The sequence below is a fragment of the Euprymna scolopes genome, chromosome 18 (assembly GCF_053919585.1).
Source record: "Euprymna scolopes isolate OS-2025 chromosome 18, ASM5391958v1, whole genome shotgun sequence".
Taxonomy (NCBI): domain Eukaryota; kingdom Metazoa; phylum Mollusca; class Cephalopoda; order Sepiida; family Sepiolidae; genus Euprymna; species Euprymna scolopes.
Window position 1 is genome coordinate 39,851,170 of NC_136499.1, and position 25,806 is coordinate 39,876,975.

Sequence of the window (25,806 nt, forward strand, 5' to 3'; positions counted from 1 at the left end):
CTCTGTTTTTCAATGTTACTTTTTCACTGCCTAAGTTCAGGATTGAACTCAGCACCTTTGGGTGACTGTAAACTTTGATACAACGTCTAGAACCACTCGGCCATATGTCACTACTAATGTATTGTCCTAGTGAGGTATATGTATGTATATATATATATGTGTGTGTATATGTATTTATCTATGTATGTGCGTATATGTTTGTGTGTATGTATATACGCATATATATATGTTTTTATGTATGCATATATGCATATATGTGTGTATGTGTATATATGCATATATGTGTGCATGTGTATGTATGCATGTGTGTATGCATGTGTATGTATGCATATGTATGTTTATGTGGGTATATATATGTAGGTGTATATGTGTATAAATACATATATATGTATGTGCATGTATATGCAAGTAAGTGTATACCTATATGTGTGCATATGTGTACGTATATATATATATGTGTATGTGTATGTGTGTATGTATTTGTATATGTGTATATGTGTATGTATAGGTATGTATATATGTATGTATGCGTGTGTGTATGTATATGCATGTGTGTATGTGTATGTGTATTATGCATTGTGTATGTATATATGTGCGTATTTTATAGATATGTATGTATGTGTATATATGTATGTATGTATGCGTGTATATATTTATTTCTATGTATGCCAATGACCGTCTTTGTATATGTTTGCCCGTGTGTATGTATATGTATATGTATATGTAAGTGTATGTATGTGTATTAGTATTGTGTATGTATGTATATATATATGTGTGATATGTATGTGTATGTGTAGGTATGCCTGCATGTATATATATATATATATATATATATATATATATATATATATGTATACCAATGACCGTCTTCAGTGCCATATCTGCTTGAGCGTGTGAATACGCCGGCAGGACTAAATAAGTCGTTTTCGGCGTCATGAACTTTTAGTGTCTAAGGGAGTGGCACTTGTCTGACAAGACGTTGCAATCATATATATATATATATATATATATATATATATATATGATAATATAGTTTATTGAAATAATTTCCGAAGAAAATGGATCAATTCTCGCGCTATATATGGAATAAATCTTAATCCTCCACGATGTAATAAAGATTAATATGCATAAATATATATAAATATATATATATGTATTTACCTATATATATATATATATATATATATATATATATATATATATATATAGGTAAGTACATATATATATATATATTTATATATATATATATATATATATATATATATTTATATTTATATATATATATATTTATATTTATATATATTTATGCATATTAATCTTTATTACATCGTGGAGGATTAAGATTTATTCCATATATAGCGCGAGAATTGATTCACTTTTTTCGAAAAATTATTTCAATAAACTATATTTTTTTAACTGAATACATTTTGCTTTTCAGATTTTGAAACAGCTTCGCTTCACTTATGGCATCGTAACACAGACAATGATATCATCGAAACGAATCAAATTTGGTCGCCATCATACGCACTTCTGATGTAAAACAAATATTGAACAGCATTTATAGAAGGAGAACAGAAATAAAAGACGTGACCAATTATGAAAAACAAAGAATTGATGTGAGTAATTACACATTTTTTTGTATTTCAAAGTGTATGAAAGTGAGCGTCTATGTGTGACGTAAGTTTAACATCCCTTGAATACTTTTATTATGCCCCAAATTTTCATTATAATTGACGACCCTTCCTTCGTGATCATCTTAGTGGCTGCGTATGAATTCTTTATCAATTGAAATCTATATTGGAAAGTTATTGTTGACTAAGAATGGCGTAGAACATAGTAAATATTAAGGTATTCAACTATTTCCCCCACAAACCGGAATCGAGGGTTGCTCCATAATTTCCTGTTATTACCATTTTCCTCCCCAATGAATTGCTCTATAATTTCCTCTCTAATCATTTTCTATCTAAGGCGTCAATGTAAAGAACGTTAAAACCAACGTACTGCTTTTTGTATCTGGCCGACTGCTTTTATCCATAGCCCTTGAGGAGCATAGACCATCTACAACATTTGTAGATATTTTTGTAACGAAGAGTTCTTTTTACACGGTGGGGTGCTGGCCCCACACCCAACCTTCCCAGAAAGTACATACAGCGCTTAGCCTTCCCAAATGGTCACACATCTGGTACTGGCCAGGCTCCACGTTGCTTAACTTCGGTGATCTGGCGAGAACCGGTGTGTCAACGTGATTGTGCCGTACGGACTGCATTCAAGTACTGAATAAATAAATAAAAAATTTCCATATCAAAATATCTGATTCGTTCAGTAATAGCGTTGTATCGTTTCAAACCCCATTTTACTGATCATCGGTAAACGTTTTATTCATTGATTTTAACAGCTTTTTTTTCTTTCTAAATTTATTTAACATAAATAATCGATTACGGATCGATATTTCTTTCTTTTCACTTTACAAAATTTGCCCAATTACCCATTGATATATCTTTTTTTGTAACTTTACATCTTTCTTTATAACTGTACATTTCCACGATTACAGATTGGTGCACGTTTCTTTTTCCATTTGTATGAAAATATTCAAAATTGCTTAACACTATGTACACTTATTGTTTCGATATCAATAATTTTATAAAATGTAGAACACTCATCCCAGTACGTTTAAACTAGAATTCAATATACACAATAGTTTTAGAGCGCACGTATGAATTTGACAGAAGGAATAGCAAAAGAAAATGCTGTTAAACCGTTTATCTTAAAAGCTTAGTCCAATTTTGATCTCTAGAAAATCGTGGCGTAAGCTTACTTGTAATTGACCGCAAACGTGCGTATGTAAATGCTGACCTCTGTGCTTAATGACGTCACGGTAGGTAACAGGAAAAGGACTATAAAAAAGAATGTGTGTACAGACAGAAGAGCACGTTCGAGAGCATATTTAAGACTACGTTCCAAACGACGTTCGAAAACATAGCAATCAGAGAGAAAGAGTACCATCAAGTTTTATTCGGGAAAGAACTCGGAAATAAATGTTACAGAAACAATAGAAGTCGAGTTATAACTTGTCTTATGTCCATTGCGATGTACACTGCATACAACGTATTGGGTCCCGTGTGTAAACGTATGTGTAACGTTATATAATGACTGATAAAAAGAAATCAGTATTCAAAGAACCTTGCTCCAATTGACTGAATCAAATTCAATCAAAATCTGATTAAATTTTATTTTTGGAGTGTAAGGCTGTACTTTATCATCGAGTGGTTTGAGAGCTTTATAAGTTGTGATTCGTTCGTATAAAAAAACAGGACGATGAATAAGGATATGGACCGAAAACACTAAGAGGAAAAATATTCTATTCTGAAATATAACAGCAATGTTTATATTTTATTATTTTTTTATCTAGCGGCAGGCGACTGATCTTGTCAATCATAAAATACGCTTAAATATATTTTAATTCATTCATATTTCGTATCTATTATTACAAAACTGCTTCTTTATTAAACACACACGCACATACATAAATAATATAAAATTCAACCAACGAGTAAAAACCAAAATAAATGAAATAAAATAAATGAAAAAGAAAAATAATAAATATTACATATAAAAAGGGTAATAGAAAAACAACCTCCTTAACAACAACAAAATTGCTCCTGACGACTATCAAAGATCGAAATCGCCCGAGGAAAATAACTGACAAAAAATTATTCGACAACCTACTACACAACATGCGAACTAGAACGAGAAAAAATGTTCGCCAGATCAAGAAAATCAACGGAAAGATAAAGACGAAAACGCTGTCGTGTCTAATCAAACGTGCTTTGATAACGACTTGCTGCCAATATATATATATATATATATATATATATATATATATATATATATATAGAGAGAGAGAGAGAGAGAGAGAGAAAGAGAGAAAACTATATATATATATATATATATAGAGAGAGAGAGAGAGAGAGAGTTCTGACTTCAAAAATGTTTTAAAAAAATACTTGAGTGCCATTAACGAAAATCGAAACCAAAACAGTAAGCCTTCCAGCCGCGTTCGCTATCGTTTGATCTTACCTGACATATAGCTGAGTAAGTTATACAATTGAAACACTTTTAACAATGATTAGTTTACGCATGTGCAAATTAATAGAAATGTCGATAAGTTGAAATTAATATTTTGAATTTCTACTGTCTGAGATTTGTACGCGTTATTTGTCTTTATAAAGATTTATACTCGTCATGAAGCATTCTTGGCATAACTATTTCCGGTTAATTTGTTTTATGTGACAAGTTGTTTAAGAGTTTAGCGGTTAAATATTTATACACAGACGGACATAAATACATACATACATTTACTATTTTATCTATATATCTATAAAAGTGATAATCTGTGTGTGCGTGGACAATTTTCAATCTATATAGTAAACGGATTTTTATCTACAGAGTTGAAAGTTTATATATGGAGTATTCAGACACGTTGAAAACTCTTCAATCTATTCATATTCGGAAAAATAGCTTCTAAGGGTTCAAATTTGAAGAATTTGTACTTGGCGGTGTCTTCGGATTTTTATCTGTGTGCCAAGTGTTTCACGATTGCACATGCGCGAATCGTTCACCTGAAAGCTTCCTTGTATAAAGAATTAGTAGTTTTGAAAACACTGTTTAAAGATTATGTCAAGTTAGCTTAATGGTTATCTTACTTGACTCACTATCTTTAGGCTTTGGTTTCGATCTCAGCTCGATATTTTGTTTTCACTTACAAGAAGTTAACTGTTTATAATAGCATAATACTCGCATGCACATGTCTCAGTTTCTTTCGGTTTATTTTACTATATTTCTTACTATATAACAATCATTAGAAAATTGGCTCTAATAATAATAAATGCGAAATAAACAATAAGATCTCGCTCTTTCACTGTTGCTATCCCTAAATGCCAGAAAGCTTTCTATTCTAATAGTTTCTTCTCTCGAACAGCTAGACTTTGGAATTACCTTCCTGCTGCCTGCTTCCCTGGCTGTACTGATATGCAGAAGTTTAAATGTAATATAAACAAATATATTATTAACCTTTCCTAGACATATCCCCAAATAGTAACCCCTTAAGTTTAAGTTGTGATAGGCTTTGTAAGAGGTGTACATGAGTAAAAAATAAAATAAAAAGAAATTTGTATAAATTATTATATTTATGCATATTTTACGGCCGGGCTACGCTGAGCGGTCTGCTAGTTTATATAGAAAATGGGAGTGTATTTTTTTCCGGAAATATAAAAATGTAAATATATTTTCTGTACGTTATCCATACTAAGTGAATAACAAATCTGTTGGGGGGGGGGTTAAACAATAAAATGTCTCATATTACTATTAATTATTTTGAACATTTGCGCTTATAACATACACATATAGAATTTATTCAGTACCAAATCGGTATTTCTTCGCCACTAACTTGATAAAATTTATATAATTTACAATATGTCTACCCGGATATCCACAAATACAAAAATTATGTAATTCATTTTTTTCTTCTAATTTTGAATAGTTATTAATTGCCAATGTAGGTAGCCATTATTTACTAAATACAGGAGCTTTTTTATGGACATCGGTCCAGATAAGACAGGAAGCCGCTTGATATAAGAAGCTTAAATAAAAAAGTTTTTAAAAAACTAACCAAGAATAAGTATTAACTGGATAGATTTTGACAGGGAAAACAGCAATACGTCCCCCTTTGTCAGAAACATCGTTTATGGAGTGTGAGTACCAAAGAATAAAACAAGGGAAGTAAGAGACATGAGGTTGTCGAAAGTAAACCTAACGTCTACTAATTTCCAATATGTCTAACTGCTCTTACGAATAGAAGAGTTAAATAATTATAGATATTTTTAGCATTCCTCAATATATATCATATGTCACATATCAGATACTGACCAGGTTTAATATTGCTGGAATTCGATGTGCTAATAACAACTGATGTGTCGATGTGATTATTTGCTTACGCTTAGAAACTGTCACATCATGCAGTGCATAAGACAGTCAATGTATATCATCATTTTCAGCTTGAAATCAAATCCAAAGCATCCTTCCAGCTTCCTCACGTTTCGTTCAAATCTCTCTCTCTCTCCTCTCCTCTCCCTCTCTCTCATATTCGCTTCCAATCGATTGGGGCACACTGTTCCTATTTAATTTGCCTCCTCACGGGACAGAGTTAGACACCAGGGTCGTTTTTGAACATGGAGAAAGGAACAAAAATAAATAGTATCTCAGTGGTGAAGGATTTCTCCTTTACTGGTAGAGAACAAGGAATTGGAGTGTAGCGTCTGAAAAACAGATACTACACTTTGTTCTTGTCCCGAAAGCCACTGTTGGTATTCATTTGCTTCCCCATGAAAGCAAATTAGATGCAAGGTCGTTTTTTAATGTTGGGGGGAAACCAGCCTTCACTAAAAAAGGGGGCACTCTGGCAGTGTCCAAATAAATAACAATTGTCTGAACATGATTAAGGCCCAATTGAGTTCAAAAGTACTTGTCTCGGTATGAAGGATCTCCCCAACATTGACCAAAACCTAATTAAGTGAAGCATCAAAACAGATACTACACTGTGATCTTGTCTCGAAGGCCACCGTTGCCAATTTTCTCTGGGACAAATCTTAGGGTATATCCGAGCCAACGTTACCTTTCTTTGTAGATTTATTGATCACGTCACAAATTAAGATACATCTTTATTCGTGACGTGATTACCCCGTAACAAAATTAACTGTAGCAAAATTTACTAAATTGCAATCACTATATAGCTTAACTGTAAAACCTGTATGGAACAGTCAGTATTTTCTTCTAGACAACAGAATATCTGAACCCTCTTGAATGCATTAGGCACGATGAGATATGTTAATGGCGTTTATTTGACTTTACGTTCAAAATTCTTCTATCTTCTTTCGGAACAGTCAATACAGTTTGTAGTTACCGATAATAAGTAACCTGACATTTGATATAGAATGTAGATCCATATGGTGATATCAGTACGTTCTGTATTTAAGTGCAACGCAAACCAGATGCTTGTAAACATTCGCGGAGCTGGATAAACCGGATAGCCAAACTGCCCGGATCTCTGTGAAATGACCTTTGGCATAACGCGAGAAAAATAGCAGCCTGTTAATATCACGAAATTTTGTGGTTTTCTTCCATTCATCTATTGATTTATATATTTATAAAGCCGTTTTTGTGAATTCTTATACACCCATTTTTTTTTCACGAAAAAAAAACGTTTATCCTTTGCCTGTTTTCGCATGAATATTCAAATAAAATAGAATGGTGTCAGTAGTTTATATATATATATATATATATATATATATATATATATATATATATATATATATATATATTAGCAGGGCGCCTGGTTGCCCGGTCGTAAAATACGCATAAATATTATATTTTAATTCATACAGAAACTGGGATATGTGTATATTTTTTTTCTAAACAGTTCACCTCTTGTGAGTAAAATAAAAAGTACTCGAGCTGATATCGAAACCAAAACCTTAAGACCGTGAGTCTAGTACGATAACCATTAGGCCAGCTTTAGACGATTTAAAAAGTTTTCCGCGCCTACTTATTCCCAACGTAAGGAAGCTGTCATGTGAAAGATGACAACAGATAATATCCGATGACTCCCACATATTGATTTTTTCTATTTTTGACCCATTAGTAGCCCTTAGAGGAAAACCGATCAAAATTTTTCAACATATTTTTTTATTATTATTATTATTATTATTATTATTATTATTATTATTATTATTATTATTATTATTATTATTATTATCTATTAAATTTTCACCCCAAATAAGGCGTAGTGCAACTTTGAAGTAGGGGGCTACTATCGGGGACATAAGTTCCAGGGGTATTATGAAGGGAGATGAGTGGGAAGATATCTGTTCAAATTACACTTTAACTTCTGCATGTCAGTACAGTTGGGAAACCAGAATCCCGGAAGGGAGTTCCAAATTCTAGCAGTTCTGGGGAAGAAACTATTGGAGTAGAAGGTTTTGTTACACCTAGGGATCTCTACTGTGAAGGGGTGGGATTTAGCTGCTTGTTGGGTTTGTACCAAATTTCAAGTCTGTAGATTAAAAATTCGTTTAGTATATAGATCGACAGTTGTCCTCACACACACACACATTCTGACTTTAATTGATATAATGTAAAAAATTAGTTCAATACGTTCTGTTAACCTAAAAAAACGATAACATTTACAGTGAAGAATGTCTTTCCGAATTCATTCTACACCTTGGAGTTTATCTGGGTGATTTTAGTTTGATAGAGGCAGTGTCCAAGTAATACTGTTGGTGACTATGATAAAATAATTGTTTTGTATTTTAATCTCTAAAACACGTCTTATGAAACGTAGCTAGTGATCTCTACACTACTATGAATATCATAGTGCAATTAAAATAAAAATTCTTCGTGACGACTGGCGTGTTAGCAATCGGGAAAGAACAATAAATGACAAACTTAAACGTACAGAACTTTTCCCATTTGGGCTTAGTACTAGAAATATATTGAAACCTTAAATAGTTTTGCTCTCCAAATAATTGAATATATATATATATATATATATGTGTGTGTGTATATATATATATATATATATATATATATATATATATATATATTCACACTAAGGAGGATCGAAGGATCGGTCGATAATTATGTGCTTTTGGAGGAAACATTTTCGTTGTTTTCGAAGAAATTTTTGTATACTTACACGTCAACACGTAGGAAATAAATACAGAAAAATATAAGTTCTCTCTCTCTCTCTCTTTTCTCTCTCTCTCTCTCTCTCTCTCTCTCTCTCTATATATATATATATATATATATATATATATATATATATATATATATATATATATGTATATATATATTTATATATATATACATGCATGTGTGTATGTATGTATGTTCAGGTTCTCTACAAAGAATGCTTTGAAAGTCTTACAAATCGACATTGACACATGGGAAGAACTTACTCTGCAAAGACCGAGATGGCGAACGCTTGTACGTGAAAGTCGCGATGCTCTAGAGAAAAAAAAAGCAGGCCCACAGCAATCTGAAGCGAGAGCTTCGCAAAGGTTTAATAGATGATCTTAACCATGACAAACATGATGGAAATGCGACACTTGTGAACGAGTGCTTTTGTCAAAAGCTGGCTAGGTCAACCACCTTAAGTTGCACAAAACTCCTGTTCAGGTACACTTTGCACATATTAGTCCGAACCAAACGATCTGTTTAACAAGCAGCAAAGTTTCCAAGTCTACTGCTGGTTTGAGGAGACATATGATTGTTCATAAGAATACCCTTCAACCTCCAGAGGAATTCAACTCGATAGAAATTGCTCAATTTGTATGTCACATCTGCTTCAAGATGTGCAAATCTGCGGCGGGAGTCCAGAGTCATCTGAGATGGCATGGGCGACAAGATTGGGAGAACTCAATGTGACGGCGATCATCTGGAAAGAAGCAGCAATCATCATCATCATCATGTATGTATGTATGTTTATATATATATATATATATATTAACATATATATATATAGGTATATTTAGTAAAAACAGGGACAAAAAGTGCTCAATACTTTGGAAGAGCTAAATATGTTTTTATAATTTCAACCTTTCTTTTTTTTTGTTTTTTGTTTTTGCTTAAATCATTACAGATTAATTCTATCGACAGGGCAATAATATTATCCTGGCGATTTCTTCAGAAGATAATTCGAGTTAAAAAAACTTTTTTACTAAAATTATCTGAAGAAATCGGCCGGATAATGTTATTATCCTGTCGATAGAAACAATCTGTAATGATGCACGAAAATAAAACCGAGGTTGAAATAATATATATATATATATATATATATATATATATATATATATATATATATATATATATATATATATATATATATATATATATATATGAGAAATAGGGAACGGAGTATTTAAGTTTATCCTGTATCTAAATTGTTTTCGTTAATAACGATTTTCGGGATTTTCGGCAGATAGGGACAAATATGGAAGAAGCCTTTTCTTTGCTTAATCATATTAGTAGATTGGGAAATGAGAGTGGATTCGATTAGAAGATGTGTTGATTTATTGAGTATGCGTTTTAGGAAAGTCGCATTCTTAAAGTCTAAATAGCGATCAATCTCCATAATGTGACAGGAAATAGCATTAAGTGTTTTATTATTTTTCACATAACTCTAGTGTTCATATGATATATATATTGGCTCCAAACGTGCTTGCGCCGTTTAGGTGCAGTATCTGTTGCGAATCAGATAGACACTTTCTGAACCTTCAATGCTAATGTCCAGTGGAGCGAACCCAGAGGAGGCCGCAGCTTCAGGCCGAAAGTAATCTTAGTGAGGTAAACAGTCGTCCTATCGTGTCTGCTACTACACCTTTTCCTTCTGAATGAGATTCCATAACCTTTTAAGGAAAACTGTAAGGCATCAGTCGGATTTGAAGTCAGGGTTCTCATCTCTTAGCCTTTTACTGTGAGAAGGTCCACAAGGCTGTGATGTTTGTTGTTGGGGTCGGTTCCCCTAGTATTCGCCCAACCGAGGGCATCCACAAGACAGTGGGATCGGGGTTATTAGTGTACCAGGGCATGTCCACACAACGGTGGGTCATAACCCACTACCTCTGGGGTCCTCTACTACTCCAAGATCTCCTAAAAGTTTAGCCTGGGGCCGCAAAGCACTCAGTTACCGTGTGTGGCCAACGTGGAGGCACAGTAGGGGTTTTGATGATTGAGAGGCTATGTACTGGCAGAGAAGACATGCATACCTGCTCCCTTTTCACCACGAGGTTAGCCAGCGGTGTTAGCTGGAAGCGAGAAGACATGCAAGCATAAACTTAACAATAACATACCTAACACACTAGACGCATCACATCCCCCTTCCGGATTAAGAATCCAAACGCACGCACGCACACACACACACACACACACACACACACACACACACATATATATATATATATATATATATATATATATATATATATATATATATATATTACAAGCATGGGTGCCCTGCGTTGCCCGGGTGTTTGGAGGTGTGTGTTGAGCAAAAAAAAAAAGTGGTAGTAGGAAGGCAGGCTCGAACCCGTACTGCGAAAGAGGAAAAGATCGTCTTTGCTGTTACAACCACCGCCAAACCGGAAGTGACGTAGGTTTAAATTAAGGCTAGACAATCGGAAAGAGGGGATGACCTTCAAAAATATCGGTGAAAAATCGACCTCTTCCTGTAGAAAAGTGCCCAGTTGAGGGTGCAAAATGTAATGTTTTTAGCCAATTTTTAGGTATTTGTCGTCTGAAGGGTCGAGTTTCAAAACGATACTAATCTTATGAAAATTCGTCACCTCTGTCGAAAGATTAAGCAGACATGCAAACATACATACATACATATTGGTAGCATAAATTTCCGACCCAATCCGATTAGAAAGCCTGCCCTATCTCTGAATACCCTTTATGTAAAATTTCAAATGTTTAGACCAGAAATTATCTGCGTAATTTGGTAGAGACCGCAGTGGTCAATTTTCTTTAACTTTGACCCCTATTATGACCCCTTAAAATTTATTATTTTAGGCTCAAATCGAGTAATTAAGTCAGATCCATGTCCAAGGAACCTATATCTAAAATTTCAAGTATTTAGACCCAAAATTGGCGGAGGAGTTTAGTAGAGTTCTCAAAGGTCAAATCGTTGAAGTTTTACCCCTTAACAGCCAAATTTCTGGCTGAAAACCGATCACATAGATTTTCCCAAATCTCAGTACCTTGTATATTAAATTTCGAGTCTGTAGACTTTAAATTGACAGAGTTATTGTGTAGGGAAATGTACACACACAGACAGACACACAGATACACAGACACGTTCACTTTTATAGATACATAAATAGATAGATGTATATTTAGGCAGCATCTTCTCATTCGAACAAATGTAATTGAAGAGCACGGAATTCTTCTGTTTTATCTTCCTTTTCATCTTCTCCAATCTCCGAATAGTTTTGTGTGTGTGTGTGTGTGTGTGTGTGTGTGTGTGTGTGTGTGTGTGTGTGTATGTGTGTGTTTGTTTGTTCTTTTTTTTTTTCAAAATTGTATAAGTTGGATCCATAGCGAGCGCTTTCGACAGAGATACCGTTATCATCCCCAGGCATGTTGTGTTGTAGAAATTATGTTTTTTTTTTCCTTTTCTATTTACATATATACATATTGTTATCACGGTCACGTGGTGGCATGTTATGAACTAGGTGGGCGAACTTTTTTTATAGAGTATATTAATTTATTATATGTACACATATGTATATATATATATATATATATAATTAAAAATCTGCTATCCTAAGCATTTTAAAATATTTCGACTATATTCGTATTTGATATTATTGATCCGCGTTTTATTTTTGTTTGTTCTAATATACAATGCTTCGATTATTTTTAGTCTATTAACATTTTTCTCACCTTGCAAAACCTTACTGTTTTCTACCACGATTTTTCGAAATTCCGAATTTTGATAGCCATGTGTTTCCAAATGCTGCGATATCGAACTAGAGCCAGAGAGGTGGAGAGTTAATCTTGGTGACAATGTGTTTGCAGTATAGCCTATGTAGTTCGTGTTATTAGAAACATATTCTCCTAATGGGCCGTTAAATTGGTAAACTAAATTGAGTTTTTTCTAACAAATTATTTGTCTGTGAAATGCTGTTTTTGATTACGAGGTTAGTCATCTGCTGATTTTTATAATAGATAATAAATTTTATTTTTTTCTTATCATTGGGAGTCACGTATCGACGGATTATATTTTTTTAGAATATTTGCATCAATTTTGGAATTTTTGTCGCTGGTTACGGCAATATATTTGAATAGTTTGAGAGTTTTTTTTTTTATTACTAGTTTGATTCAAGTTGCTCATCGCAAGTTTTATTTGTTTATCTGCAAAAGAGTCCGAGAATTGGTTATTGACTAAAACTTGTTTTATATTTTTTAATTCATAAAAATATCTTTTTCTTTGAGAAAATCATCCTCACACGATTTATAAGATTCTTTATTTTTGCTTTTATAACGATATGGACATAAAATTTAAGATACAGGAATTAGCGGATGTAGTTTTTTTTTTTAAACTGAAGTGATAAATTCGTCGCTACTAGAGTCAATGAGAACGTCAAAAAACGAGATTTTATTATCGACACTAGGTTCGTATGTGAAGTTAAAGACGGAATTACTCTGAAATGTGCCCTTTAAATATTATGTTCCCCCTATGTTTTAATTTATTTTTATTTCGGACTATTAGTCCTCATCTTTATTAGTTGTTTTTTGATTGGTGTGTTTATTCACAACGTTTCGGCCAACTATTCCTCTGGCCTTAGTCCGAAATAAAAATAAATTAATATATAATGCTCATCTCAAAAAATGAATTCCAATTAAGGAACAATATATATATATATTCCCCCTATGTTATCGGCAAGAATCAGTATACCATCCACATATCGAATATAAATAGAAGGTTTCATTATCAAATCAAACACCTTGTTCTCCAGATGGGCCATATAAAAGTTACTGAATGTTGGTCCCAATGGGGAACCCATAGTTACGCCATCCACCTGTGTATGTACATTTCCCAGATGATCATAAAATGGAACTTTAGTTGTGCACGTTATAATAACTTCTTTAAAATTGTTGGGCTCATTTTCAGTAGAGGAACGGTTGGATTGTTATATATGTTGTCAATGATAATGTCAATTGTTTCATTTACTGGCATATTTGTAAAAAGATTTTCGACATCGAGAGAAGCGGTGATTTTATTGTTGATTTTTGAAGAATCTGCATGAGTTCTTCTGTAGACTTTATGCTGTATCGGCAAAGTAAATACAGTGTGATAATTTCATTGATTTTTTTTAGATGAGTTATTGCTTAATTATATATATAAGTAATATATACTGTATGTCAGTACAGTTGGCAAAGCAAGAACCCGGATTAGAGTTCCGAAGACTAGCAGTTCTGGGGAATGCAGGTCTGCGGAGAGGAGTTCTGGGGAACAAAAAACTGTCAGAGTCTAGGGGTCTCTACTGCGAATTGTGGCCTAGTAGAGGTACAGGATATTTTCAGGATATTTTCACCTAATTAAAGCAAATTAATGATAATCTAAATACACTTGATCTTCTTTACTTAATAACTGTAAGTGAACTAATTTATTCCCTCTCTTCGGAGATGCGATCTGCACAAAAACCAGGACCAGAAACGCTTATATTGCTAACAAATAGGCCGTTATAATTATGTATGTATATATATATATTTATATATATATATATATATGTCAGGTCATGGCATATGCTACTGGTACCATGTAACCCAGCACTACCTGCCTCATGATCGGGTCGCCGGCGACTAAACTGGTTCCCCCACCAGACTTGTTTGGTGAGGAGGGCGGCTAGTCTCCCTGAAGGATTAAAAACAAGACCTTACAAAGGGCGAATGAACTCTTTTTCTGGATCAACGGCCAACTAGCACCGTGTATATTTGTGTGTGTGTGTATATGCGTATTGGGGTAGAGAGGGCTCCCGTAAGCCATGGTGAAGGCAACCTTTCTAGGAGAAGCAAATCTCTGATTTAAAAAACCATAAAGCGGGAGACCAGTACCCGCATTAAGCTGGTCTGCAGTTTAATTTGTTGCTGGCTATCTTGCTCTTGCTTGTTGCTGGATCTCAACATTTTGAACCGAGGGAGAGACTTAGCTGTCGTACAAAGCTAAGACTCTGTAACATCAAATTGTTATAGATACTCCCTCAGACATTTGGGCTCATGGATTTTAAATGTCTTAGGGAGTGGCACTCGTCTGACAAGACGTTGTAATCATCATATATATATATATGTGTGTGTGTGTCTGTGTGTGTATGTATATATATATTAAACTAATATTATCTTTTCATCTCGTCGTGCATCACACTATATTACATCGTGTAAATGTCCATATTGATGTGTTTTGTACTTGACTTTTTTCTTATTATTTCGCGAGAGCAATAGGTAGAAATATACGCTCCAAAAACAAAGCTGCAAGATACAAGATTGAATATCAGGTCCAATCTAGAGCTTAAGTAAATATTGGTTAACGAATTACGAAGTACATATTAGAAAAAGCCCACCATCGTTGGGAAAAATAACACGCGGCCATCAAAAGTTGTTCAACAATATTCCCAATTTTGAAAAAGTACAATAATAATAATAATAATAATAATAATAATAATAATAATAATAATAATAATAATGAAGAAGGGTTACATGGAATCAAGAACATTGAAGATACAACCCGTCCGTGAGAAATTGGAACCAGGGGAGGGGAAGGCTGGGAAAATATAAAAGATAGCGATAATTAAAACAGCTGAAATCCTCAGAAAACAATCAATATAAACTTGAAACTTGAAACTCTAATAAGTAACATAAAAGTTGTCACAAAATTGAACAAAAATAGAAATAACACGGCCACAAGAAACTAAGAAACGGCAAAATTGTAAGTCAACTACACCGGCTCTCTGAAAAAAACGGCACACCAAAGAATAGAGAAGAGACGAGGATGACCGAGGAGTGAGAGTACTAACCAGATGTCCACTGTAATATGGTGTAAAACACAGGGACATTGATGAGGCTTTTTGCTATTCAAACACTATCGAACACCAGCGACAAACCAATAGTAAGCGCCTTTTGTGATAACATGAAGTTATTAGCACTGATTGTTCAAATTTATAAAGAGCACTACAGATCAGGTTTTTGTTAGTAGGCGATCGCTGGTGATGACTTGTGTGAAAACTCCTAATAATCATATATAATTAAAATTTATATAATAATAGGCTGAGCTAATTTCATATTTCTACTACATTTTCTAAACTATTTTTAAATGGGATCACCTATGATTCTAGAGCAAGATATTTTCTCTATTCCATTTGTTATGTGAACATACTTTCTTGCTCTTAGGATTTCGATAAAAATGTAACACTTGTTCTGTCCAAAAATCGTATAATTAGATCGTGGGGTATTCATTCGTGCCAGACGCCAATAGAATAAAAATGTCAAAAACTCCTGCTAAGGTTTTGGGGACAAATCCTCGTAACCAAATATGGAACGACAAATTACACTTTGATGTTTACTTTCAAGCCGATTTTGAGACCACACCCAAACCACAAACTTTGTTTTTATCACGCTGCGCACATGTCTGTTATTCGTGGTAATCAACGGATGCATTCCGTGGGGGCTAGCACTTGTTCTGTTATCATCACTTGGATCGGTAGAGAGCACTAGTTGTATAACGGTGCATCTATGAACTCGCTCGTTGAGCATTGCCTCACGTTCAAACATGATAGAAAGGTCCTATCGCTCTGGGGATTTGTACACAACTAACCACTAGTAGATGGGCTACAACGAAGACCGAAAACCGATTCTAATTAAACGGAAATGGAATTATGTTGTCATTTCTATCGCGACAATTTTATCGTTACACTCTAAATTCTAAAACTTCATAAGCCAGAGTGTTTAGATAAGTATCTTTCAGATTGAACAGTCGTGGTACAATTATATGATGTGATCTGCGTTCGCGCCGAACGTCCATAGAATGAAAATACTTCTAATCACATTAGCAGAATAGAACAGATGAAAGCTACAACTGTAGAATTTTCAGGGTTCCGTTACTAATATTAATGATAAAAATAAGACTTTTAATATATTTTTTTAAAAACTCGTCTAACCTAGACGAAACTTTCATGAGTAATTTTTCCTCCGTCGGACAACCTTTCAGTGGAACACAATATCGTTGGACTGTTTACAAAACTGTCATTTTCAAGTCCAATGTAAATAAATTTTTGTTGAGCCGCCTTCTTAAATAATAAAATTCTTCCCCATCACCACCTCCATGGTTTTGTTTGAGTGTCCACATGAAATTCATTAACCTTTATCCTCGAGTAGCCGTTGCGTCTTGATAAGTGGTGACTCATTACTATACGAAAGTAACAAATTACGAACATAATAAACGAAAAGGCGAAAACTTGCCAAATCGTGGACATCGCCATCCTAGTCTCTCATAAGGTAAATCAGAATTCAAAGTAATTAAGTCCGTGAAAGCTGCAAGAGCTAAACGCATTGCTTAACAGTGTTCTACAGTAGTGCCAATAATCCTAGGAACCCTGGCAATATTCCAAGAAAATTATGTAACAAACTAGAAGAAATTTAATTAGAAATATAATTAAAACCCTACAAAAAATCAGAGTAGTATTTTTTTCTTTCATTCGCCCAAAACCAGACACTTTGCCACTGACGTGTGAGAAACTACTGCGATAGGGTCCAGATTATTAGGGATAGGTGATGAGTAATGTAGAAATATGTTTGTTAACGTTACATTTAAATTCTGCGTCTTGAACCGTGCAGAGAAGCAAGAGTGGGGGGGGTTCAAACACAAGTAGCTGTCAGAGGAATCATTCTTAAAGCACCTAGTGATCTCTACTTAAAGGATATACTTTTGGTGCTGAATGCGGGGGTATTCTCTTTGAGGGAGTATAAGTGCAGTTAGTTCACCAGAGCGCATTTTGTTAAAGTATTCGATGTAACGCTTGGACGATGCGTCAGGAGCTGGAGCTTAGAAATTGCTGTATACTCCCTGGCCAAGATGAAAAGACTAGTGTTTGTCGCACTATCTCAAATTTGGCAACAATACACCATGAATTTGCGAATTGTGGTCTTATAGATACTAGAAGATGTGTAAGGTTTCTAGCCATGTACCGACTTTGCAGCAGACCTCGTAAATTCTTTTGTATATTTAATCCAATTTAGTTTGTTTGAGAATGTCAGACAGAGGAGTTTGACTGTTGGCTTCTCTAGTGGTTAGACAAGATTCTCATAGTTTGATGATATATGTAAACATATTGCTTGATAGAAAGTCTATAGATTTCTAATGCATGTAGGATTTAAATATCCTTGTCATCGGTCACTATTCCGGTTTTCTTATGCATGTAAGACAACAACTCGTCCACTAGTTAGTCTTTCATCCGCTGTCCTACTGTGAAGTTAGAAAACGCCATTTTTACCCTGTTGACGATGACAATCAGTCTTAAGAAGACTTTCTTTTGTTGGGTTGCGGAATGATTCTCTGTGGATACCCACCTTCCAAGGCCCTGCTTACCCTCTTCGAGCTGGAGTGCTTACTGATTATTGTCTTAGGCTCCCTGATTGGGAAATGTCGACGGGGCTACCCAGGCATTTGCAAAAAAAAAAAAAAAAAAAAAAAAACAGAACAGCTTCTCGTTTGGGGGCGCTGGGCGACTCCACGCACCTTTCGATAGTTTTTCACATCGTTCGGTTGGAAAGGAATAAAATAATCAGGATGTTTTTCCATATATTCGCTATGAAAGTCAGAAACGCCATTTCCGAAGATTCGAGCCTGATAATCAATGAGCCAGTATGACTAATGTTGTTCATTTCTTGTTTGCACTGATGCATGGATTGTAGTAATCATAGGAGTTGGGCGTTTCCGGTCTTTGGCTTCTTTCTTTTTAGTTAGTTGTTTCTTACTGCTTGAGGTGCCCCGACTGGAGAATACCGATGAGGCTTTACAGACAGTTTTTACGGGGCAAGAGTGAATTAAGTGTTGTATGATGGCCCACCAAATCCCACTTTTCGACCTTTTGTCACATCTTTCTGTAGCAGAGGAGAAGCAAATAATCAGTCTCTACCGATATGTGTCAATACAGGTAACTCGCCACTTGTTCGAGATTTTTAATAGCTGTTACTGTCTAACTCACCTCCCGGTCAGTTTGTACAGACAGATCACCGCGAAGCACACCCTATTTCCGTATAGCTACTAATAAACCCAGCGAGACATTTGCCACAAATGCTATGAGAATTAATTGTTTTTAATGTGCTTTTTTGAAGTATTTCCGTGCAGTAACTATTTTGTATTTAAAACTCAATTTTATCCATGAATAGAGGTATCGCGAATTGTATACAGTTGAGAAAAGTATTACTGCATGGTTTCTTATTTAGAGAAAATGTCTTTAAATGATAAGTAACCAGACTAAGAATATTTTTTCATATATTTTTCTTGGCCCGTTATCTACTGATTTCCTATCATAGGAGAGGTTAAAATGTGGAGAGAATCAAGTTAGCGCCCCTGGAAAAGACGCACCCAGGCTTCGTAAAATTTGCCTGAGTAACGCTATCAGTGTTCTTTGGTTAAGCGCGTCAGGAAGTTAGCAATAAAATAACTCCACTTCAAAAAGAGGAGGTAAGGTTTCGGAGAGTAGATCTTCTAAGACTAGAGCGAACAAATATATATATATATATATATATATATATATATATATATATACATACATAATAATATATATATAGATATATACACATACATGTATGTAGATATATACCTACATATATATATATTTATATAAATATATATACATACATATATATACATACATATATATACATATGTATATAAATACATATATATACATACATACATATACATATATATATATATATATATATATATATATATATATATATATAAGTTTAGTGGTTAAAGTTGAATTCTGAAAATCAAAATATAAACACATATATTCGAGTTAAGAATTTATTGTTTGACACAAGGAATATATAGAGGGGAGTTATGTTAATTTCTTTAATCCATAGATTTTCAATACTGGCTCATATAATTAGAGGAAAAGAAATGCGTTTAGTAAAATGTTCAGCTGTGAGTAAACACGTATTTTGCTTTTCAGCACATGTATTGAAAATGTTATTTGAGTTGTGAATAATAGTTATAGAAAAAGGAATTTCATACAAGCTGGGCAGTCCATTATCCGGAAGACCTCAATTTCTTCCGGGGTATTATTACCAGGTCGGAGGAATAGTGGTCCAGGGGAGAAGCCAGTAATCCTCTATAATAAGAATGTTTGGTTGTTCTATACTGTTATTCCGAAGGGTATACGAAGCGGCCATCTTCGTCAGTGATTTAAATGTATCAAGTATTGAATCAACGTTCCGTTCAATAGCATATATTTAAGTTGATTTTGTTTAATCTCTCTATATATCTATCTATATATCTATGAAAGTGGCCGTGTCTGTGTGTGTGTGGGGGGGTCTGTGTGTGTGTGTGTATGTGTGTGTGGGGGTGTGTGGGTGTGTCTGTGTACATTTACCTCAAGCCAGGATTGAGGCCTGACTGTTTGTACGACAGTCAAGGCTCCTAACCACTACGCTATTGGCGGCTGCTGCGTGAGTCATGAGTTTAACGATGTTTTGACATCGTCCGAACTACCTCTGCTCGATTTGTTTAACAAATATATACTAGCTTGTCACCCGGCGTTGCCCGATCGTACAATACGCTTGAATATGATATTTTAATTTATGCAGATTGCGCGTATGTATTATTATAGCATCAATCCCTTATTGATTAATATATATTCAATCCCTTATTGATTATTATTTATTACGAGTAATAATATGACATATTTGACTAATTCGCCAACAAATAAATTAATAAGTAATAAAAATATCATTCATCAACATCCGTCTATTTTTGTTTACAATATCACGTCAAATGATATTTGGGTTTGACAGTGATTGCCCTGAAAAAGTAACTTCTGATTAATGCTTAATTTTAGAACTAACCCCTTAAATTATCACCCCATTAGCTTCCTCCCACTTTTCGCCAAAATATTTGAATCCATAATTAACCAAGCTCTACTCCATCACCTTACAGATGCTAAACTTCTGACTGACCAGCAATATGGATTTAGGCAAGCTCGTTCCATTGCAGACCTCCTAACTGTAATCTCTGAACGTATATACCATTCACTGGACAAAGCAAGGGAGAGTAGAGCGGTAGCTCTAGATATATCTAAGGCTTTTGACAGGGTATGGCATGAGGGTCGCCTCAGGAAAATTAGACCATATGGTATCACTGGAAGAATATTTAACATAATTAAATCCTTCTTAGATAAGAGAAAGATCCAAGTTGTCCTCAACGGTCGTAATTCTAAACAATATGATATAAATGCGGGAGTGCCTCAAGGGTCTATCTTTGGACCTCTATTATTCCTAATAATTATAAATGACCTCCACAACAAATGCTTATTACACCACACTCTATAACAGGCACGACAGTAAAACAAAGGAGAAAATATTTAAAGAAATGGCAGAAACACTATAGGATAACCTCCAATATGTAGTAGAATGGGAACAAAAATGGATGGTCACATTCAATGCTGCCAAGACTAAACATGTTTCCTTCAATTATTACAAGAAACCTTCTCTGCCACCAATAGCAATGGACAATAACTCTATCTGAAAGTACCTCTTTTAAACTCCTTGGTCTAACGTTGACAGGAAACATGAGTTGGAACAATTACATTTTTTTTTTTTTTACAAAGGCATCACCACATTATCAAGGCCCAGAGGCCACTCAAGGATAAGGGTTAAAGAGTGTACAGTAGAAATTGGTCAATATAGTAATCATTAGTAATGAAAATTTGGTAAATTTAATAACTTATATGGAACGGCTCATCAAGAACTTATTTACTTTAGACTTGAACACAACCATATTGTAGTCAGCCGGAAAGCAGGAAAACGGAAGACAATTCCACAGGCGTGCAGTTCTAAGAAAGAAGCTTTGTTCATGGAATCTACGTTTAGGTTTAGGCACAGATAAAGAGTGGGGAAAATTATTGATAGTGTTTACAGCTAGACGAGTGTTTCTTGTAAAAGTTTGGCGAGGGGGGACCATAGATTGAAGCTCAGTTGAACACTTTCCATGAAAATAACGATACATCAGAGACAAACTCGCAACATCTCTTCTGTGAGATAGAGGTTGCAAGGAGGAGAAAAGGACATCTCCTACGAGGCTACGAAGTCTATTTTGAACTCTATCAAGGCAGGACAAGTCCTTTCTAGCAGCTCCTGCCCAGATGTGGCAACAGTATTCCATCCTTGGACGTACCTGGCTCTTATATAGGTAGAGAATAGCATCAGCAGTGAGATATCTACTGGATCGATAGAAAGATCCCACCATTTTTCCAGCGGCCTTGGCAACAGATTTGATATACGTGTTCCATTTAAGATCAGGAGTAATGGTCAAGCCCAGAAGCTTGTCAAAACTTGAGGCCTCCTGAAGACGAGAGCCATTCATTTCAATTGATGACAAATGTGAATTAGAATGTTGATGATGTAAAGAGAGAAGCTTGGTTTTAGATGCATTAAAAGTAACCAGCCACTCCTTTCCCCATTGTACTACTTGCTCAAGATCAGAGGAGAGAGAATTGGAGAGAACTTGGTCGTTTACTGTCTTAGATGTGGTACCATAAATGGTAGTGTCGTCAGCATAAATGTCTACAAATGATGTAAGGATATGATTTGGAAGATCATTAATGTAGATCAGGAAAAGAGTTGGGCCCAGGATGGATCCCTGTGGGACACCGGCATTAATACTGTGAGCTTCTGATTTTTACCCCTAAACTACTACTCTTATGAACCTATCAGAAAGAAATGATTTAATAATTGAGAAGACTTTTCCAGCTATACCATAGCTAGCGATCTTATGAAGTAAACCTTTATGCCATACCCTATCAAAGGCTTTAGATATGTCAAGAGCAATTGCCCTAGAAAGATTGCCACCGTCGAGAGATTTGCTAATCTTATGCGATATAACTGTAAGGACATCTGCTGTAGATCTAGCAGAACGGAAACCATATTGAGTGTCACTAAGAAGGTTATTTTTGTTGAGATGTTTGATTACTTCTGTATTTAACACAGATTCTAGCAACTTACTCATGACGCACAAGAGACTTATTGGCCTGTACTGAGAGGGGGATGAGCGATCACCTGAATTCTTAAATACAGGGCATACTGATGAGATTTTCCAGGGAGATGGGAAACTATTCTCCTTAAGACAACGTTTAAACAGTTTTGTAAGTATGGGCGCTAATTCAGGTTGAAGTTTTTTGAGTACTATAATTGGAATACCATCAGAGCCAGTTGCTTTACTCGAATCAAGGTTTTTGATTAGCTTCGCAACATCACGTACAGATATACGTATATCACATAGCGTGTTTTCTGATACAGGAGGAAATATTGGGGGTGGGTGGTCTTGGTCGCAAAGGGTAGAATTAGCTGCAAAGTTCTTGACAAAGAGTTTGGCTTTGTCTGATGCTGACGAGATTACCTCAGGTCCATTGATAATAGTTGGGATGGAGCACACGCTTCTGTTCAGGATTCTGTTTGCTATTTGCCAAAACTGGTGGGAACCAAGCCGCTGCTCAGCTACTTTGGACTTAACAGATTGAGCATACAACACTCTTGCGTTCCTTATTACTTTCTTACAATGGTTGCTGGCAGTCCTGAAAACGGCTTTAGTTTCCATACATCTATTACGTTTGAAGCAGTGGAAAAAGTGATTTCTGTGCGCAATGGCAGCAGCACATTCTGGAGAGAACCATGGCTGGCTGTTAGGTTTTTGCTGAAACCTTTTAGAGGGTATGAAATGGTCAATACCTACAATTAACCATTCAGTTAGGTCTAATACTATAGAGGACACATCCTTTTTAAACATGGAATGCAGAGGTAGATCAGATATAAATGTACGGAAGCTATCCCAGTCAGCCTTAGTGTATCGATATACTGTACGATGAAGAGGTACGTCTGGGGACTTATTACATTTCATTTTTATCTTAATTGATACAACAGAGTGGTCGGAAGATCCAAGAGGCGACAGAACAGAAACTGAACATAGTTCAGGGCAAGTTGTGAGAAAAAGGTCTAGTAGGCTCGCATACTGGCCGTCATTATCGGGCACACGGGTAGGTTCCTGAACAATCTGAGTGAGGTCATAGGCAATGGAGAAATCATGACAGAACCTCCCCTCATCATTGAAAGCATTGCCAGGAGCGCTGTAAAGAAGGTAGGCTCTCTATACCGTGCTAGAAAACTACTAACCCCCGAAAGTATCCTGTACCTCTATATGACCACCATTCGCACATGTATGGAGTATTGTTGTCATATTTGTGCTGGTGCATATGCTACTAGTCTCTCGATCCTGGACAAGGTTCAAAGGAGAGTCACCAATCTGATAGGTCCTTAACTGTCATCTAAGCTTCAGCCTCTGTCCCATCGACGAAATGTTGCATCCATCTGCCTGTTCTACAAGTATTTTAATGAAGAATGCTCTGACGAACTGCAAACACTTCTGCCCCCACGACGTAAACACCCTCGGCGAACCCGGCAAGCAGCTAAACCCCACCCCAACATAGTAGCGATCCCTAGATGTAAGAGAGCCTTCTACTCCAGTAGTTTCTTCCCCAGAACTGTCCCAGTAGTTGTTGCGCCTGATAGTAGCCCCCTATACCAAAGTGGCAATATGCCTTGTTTGGGGTGAAAATGTAATTAAAAAAACTTAAAAAGAAAAATATGCAAACGGAGAAATGATTTGCGGCGATTTTAAATCGTTTCTTGTATCCTAAATTCATTAATAAGAAAAAATAAGATAAAATGGTGAGGTATACCTGGGCTTGAACAAGGGGTCATTCAATCTGTAGTCGAATACTCTACCAATGACCTATATCTCCAGATGAAAATAGTTGTTATTTGTAAGAAGAAATTATTTTCTGAGAATTACCTTCCTTGGCCGGTTTAACGTAAAACATTAATCTGCAAAAATTATGTGCGTTTTATCTCCAAGAAAAAGAAAGACTATTTTAGGATAGAATCTTTTCGATTTTCGATACTTATCAGATTAATTTTTGTACAATATCTTTTTAAGAACACTGCTAGGTTTATAGATTACCTTTGTGTTAAATTTGCAAAAGATAGGTTCATCCGTTCCGGAACCTATCAAGAGGATACTCACACACACAATGTGACTTTATATATATATATATATATATATATATATATATATATATATATATATAGTTGTAGTCATCGACATACAGTTCTGTTTCGTTGTATCACAACTCATGAATGGCACTAGACTACCGTCTATCCCGAGCGAAGGATTGAACCTAGAACCCTCGCGTTAACTGTCAGCAGTTCTACCGATCGACCCATGGGAGCGGCGCCCGTAAATAATCTCGCTAAATCCGTCCAGCACTTGTACAGTGCTCTAACCGCTTTGTTTATAAACAAAGAAGGAGCGTCGCATATATATATATATATATATATATATATATATATATATATATATATATATATATATATATACTCGACAACGAAAAAGCAGCCGAAATGATCCAGATTTTGTTGGCCTGATTGTCGAGATCGTATCTCCGTCTGTTATGTGCCCGTTAACATCGCAAGACCACGAATGAATACTAGCCGAGAGTCAAACTTGCATAGCTGAAGTCAGTGTGTATTTTTGTTTTGTTTTGTTTTTTGTTTTTTGTTTTTGTGGTGGTGCTTTTATTTTACTTTTTGAGTCACCGATTATAAAGGCCAATAGTCACTTTGTAAAAGTGAAAGTATTCAGGAGACGAGAGTGAATGACAATGAAAACATGAGGAACACGATGGTAGTTCTAGTATTTCGCAATAGTATTAACGGTGGTTCACGAAAATAATCGGCAAACACTTAATTTGGAAATGGCCAAGTTTTAATTAGTAGGAAAACAGTCACACGGCAATGTGTTCTACAGGTGGGAAGCCTTTACAACAAATCTTTGTTCATTTAAAAGATGAATGCCAACGTTCGCATTTTATTTTCCCCTCAACCGCAACCACCCAGCTGACAGCTGCTGCGTGTGCTCGT

The 25,806-nt window shown here is 35.2% G+C and overlaps 1 protein-coding gene across 2 annotated transcripts in view; it reads left to right on the forward strand.

Annotated features, from left to right (window-relative positions):
* The window catches only part of LOC145297585 (uncharacterized), a 1,245,286-nt gene that overhangs the window by 1,189,124 nt on the left and 30,356 nt on the right, over positions 1-25,806 (forward strand). Inside the window, exon 7 of one of the 2 annotated variants that reach the window (XM_080143628.1) lies at positions 1,439-1,616. The exons of the other annotated variant lie outside the window; for it this stretch is intronic. The gene's annotated coding sequence lies outside the window, so the exon portion shown is untranslated. The remainder of the gene's footprint in view (positions 1-1,438; positions 1,617-25,806) is intronic. 2 annotated transcript variants of the gene reach the window in all.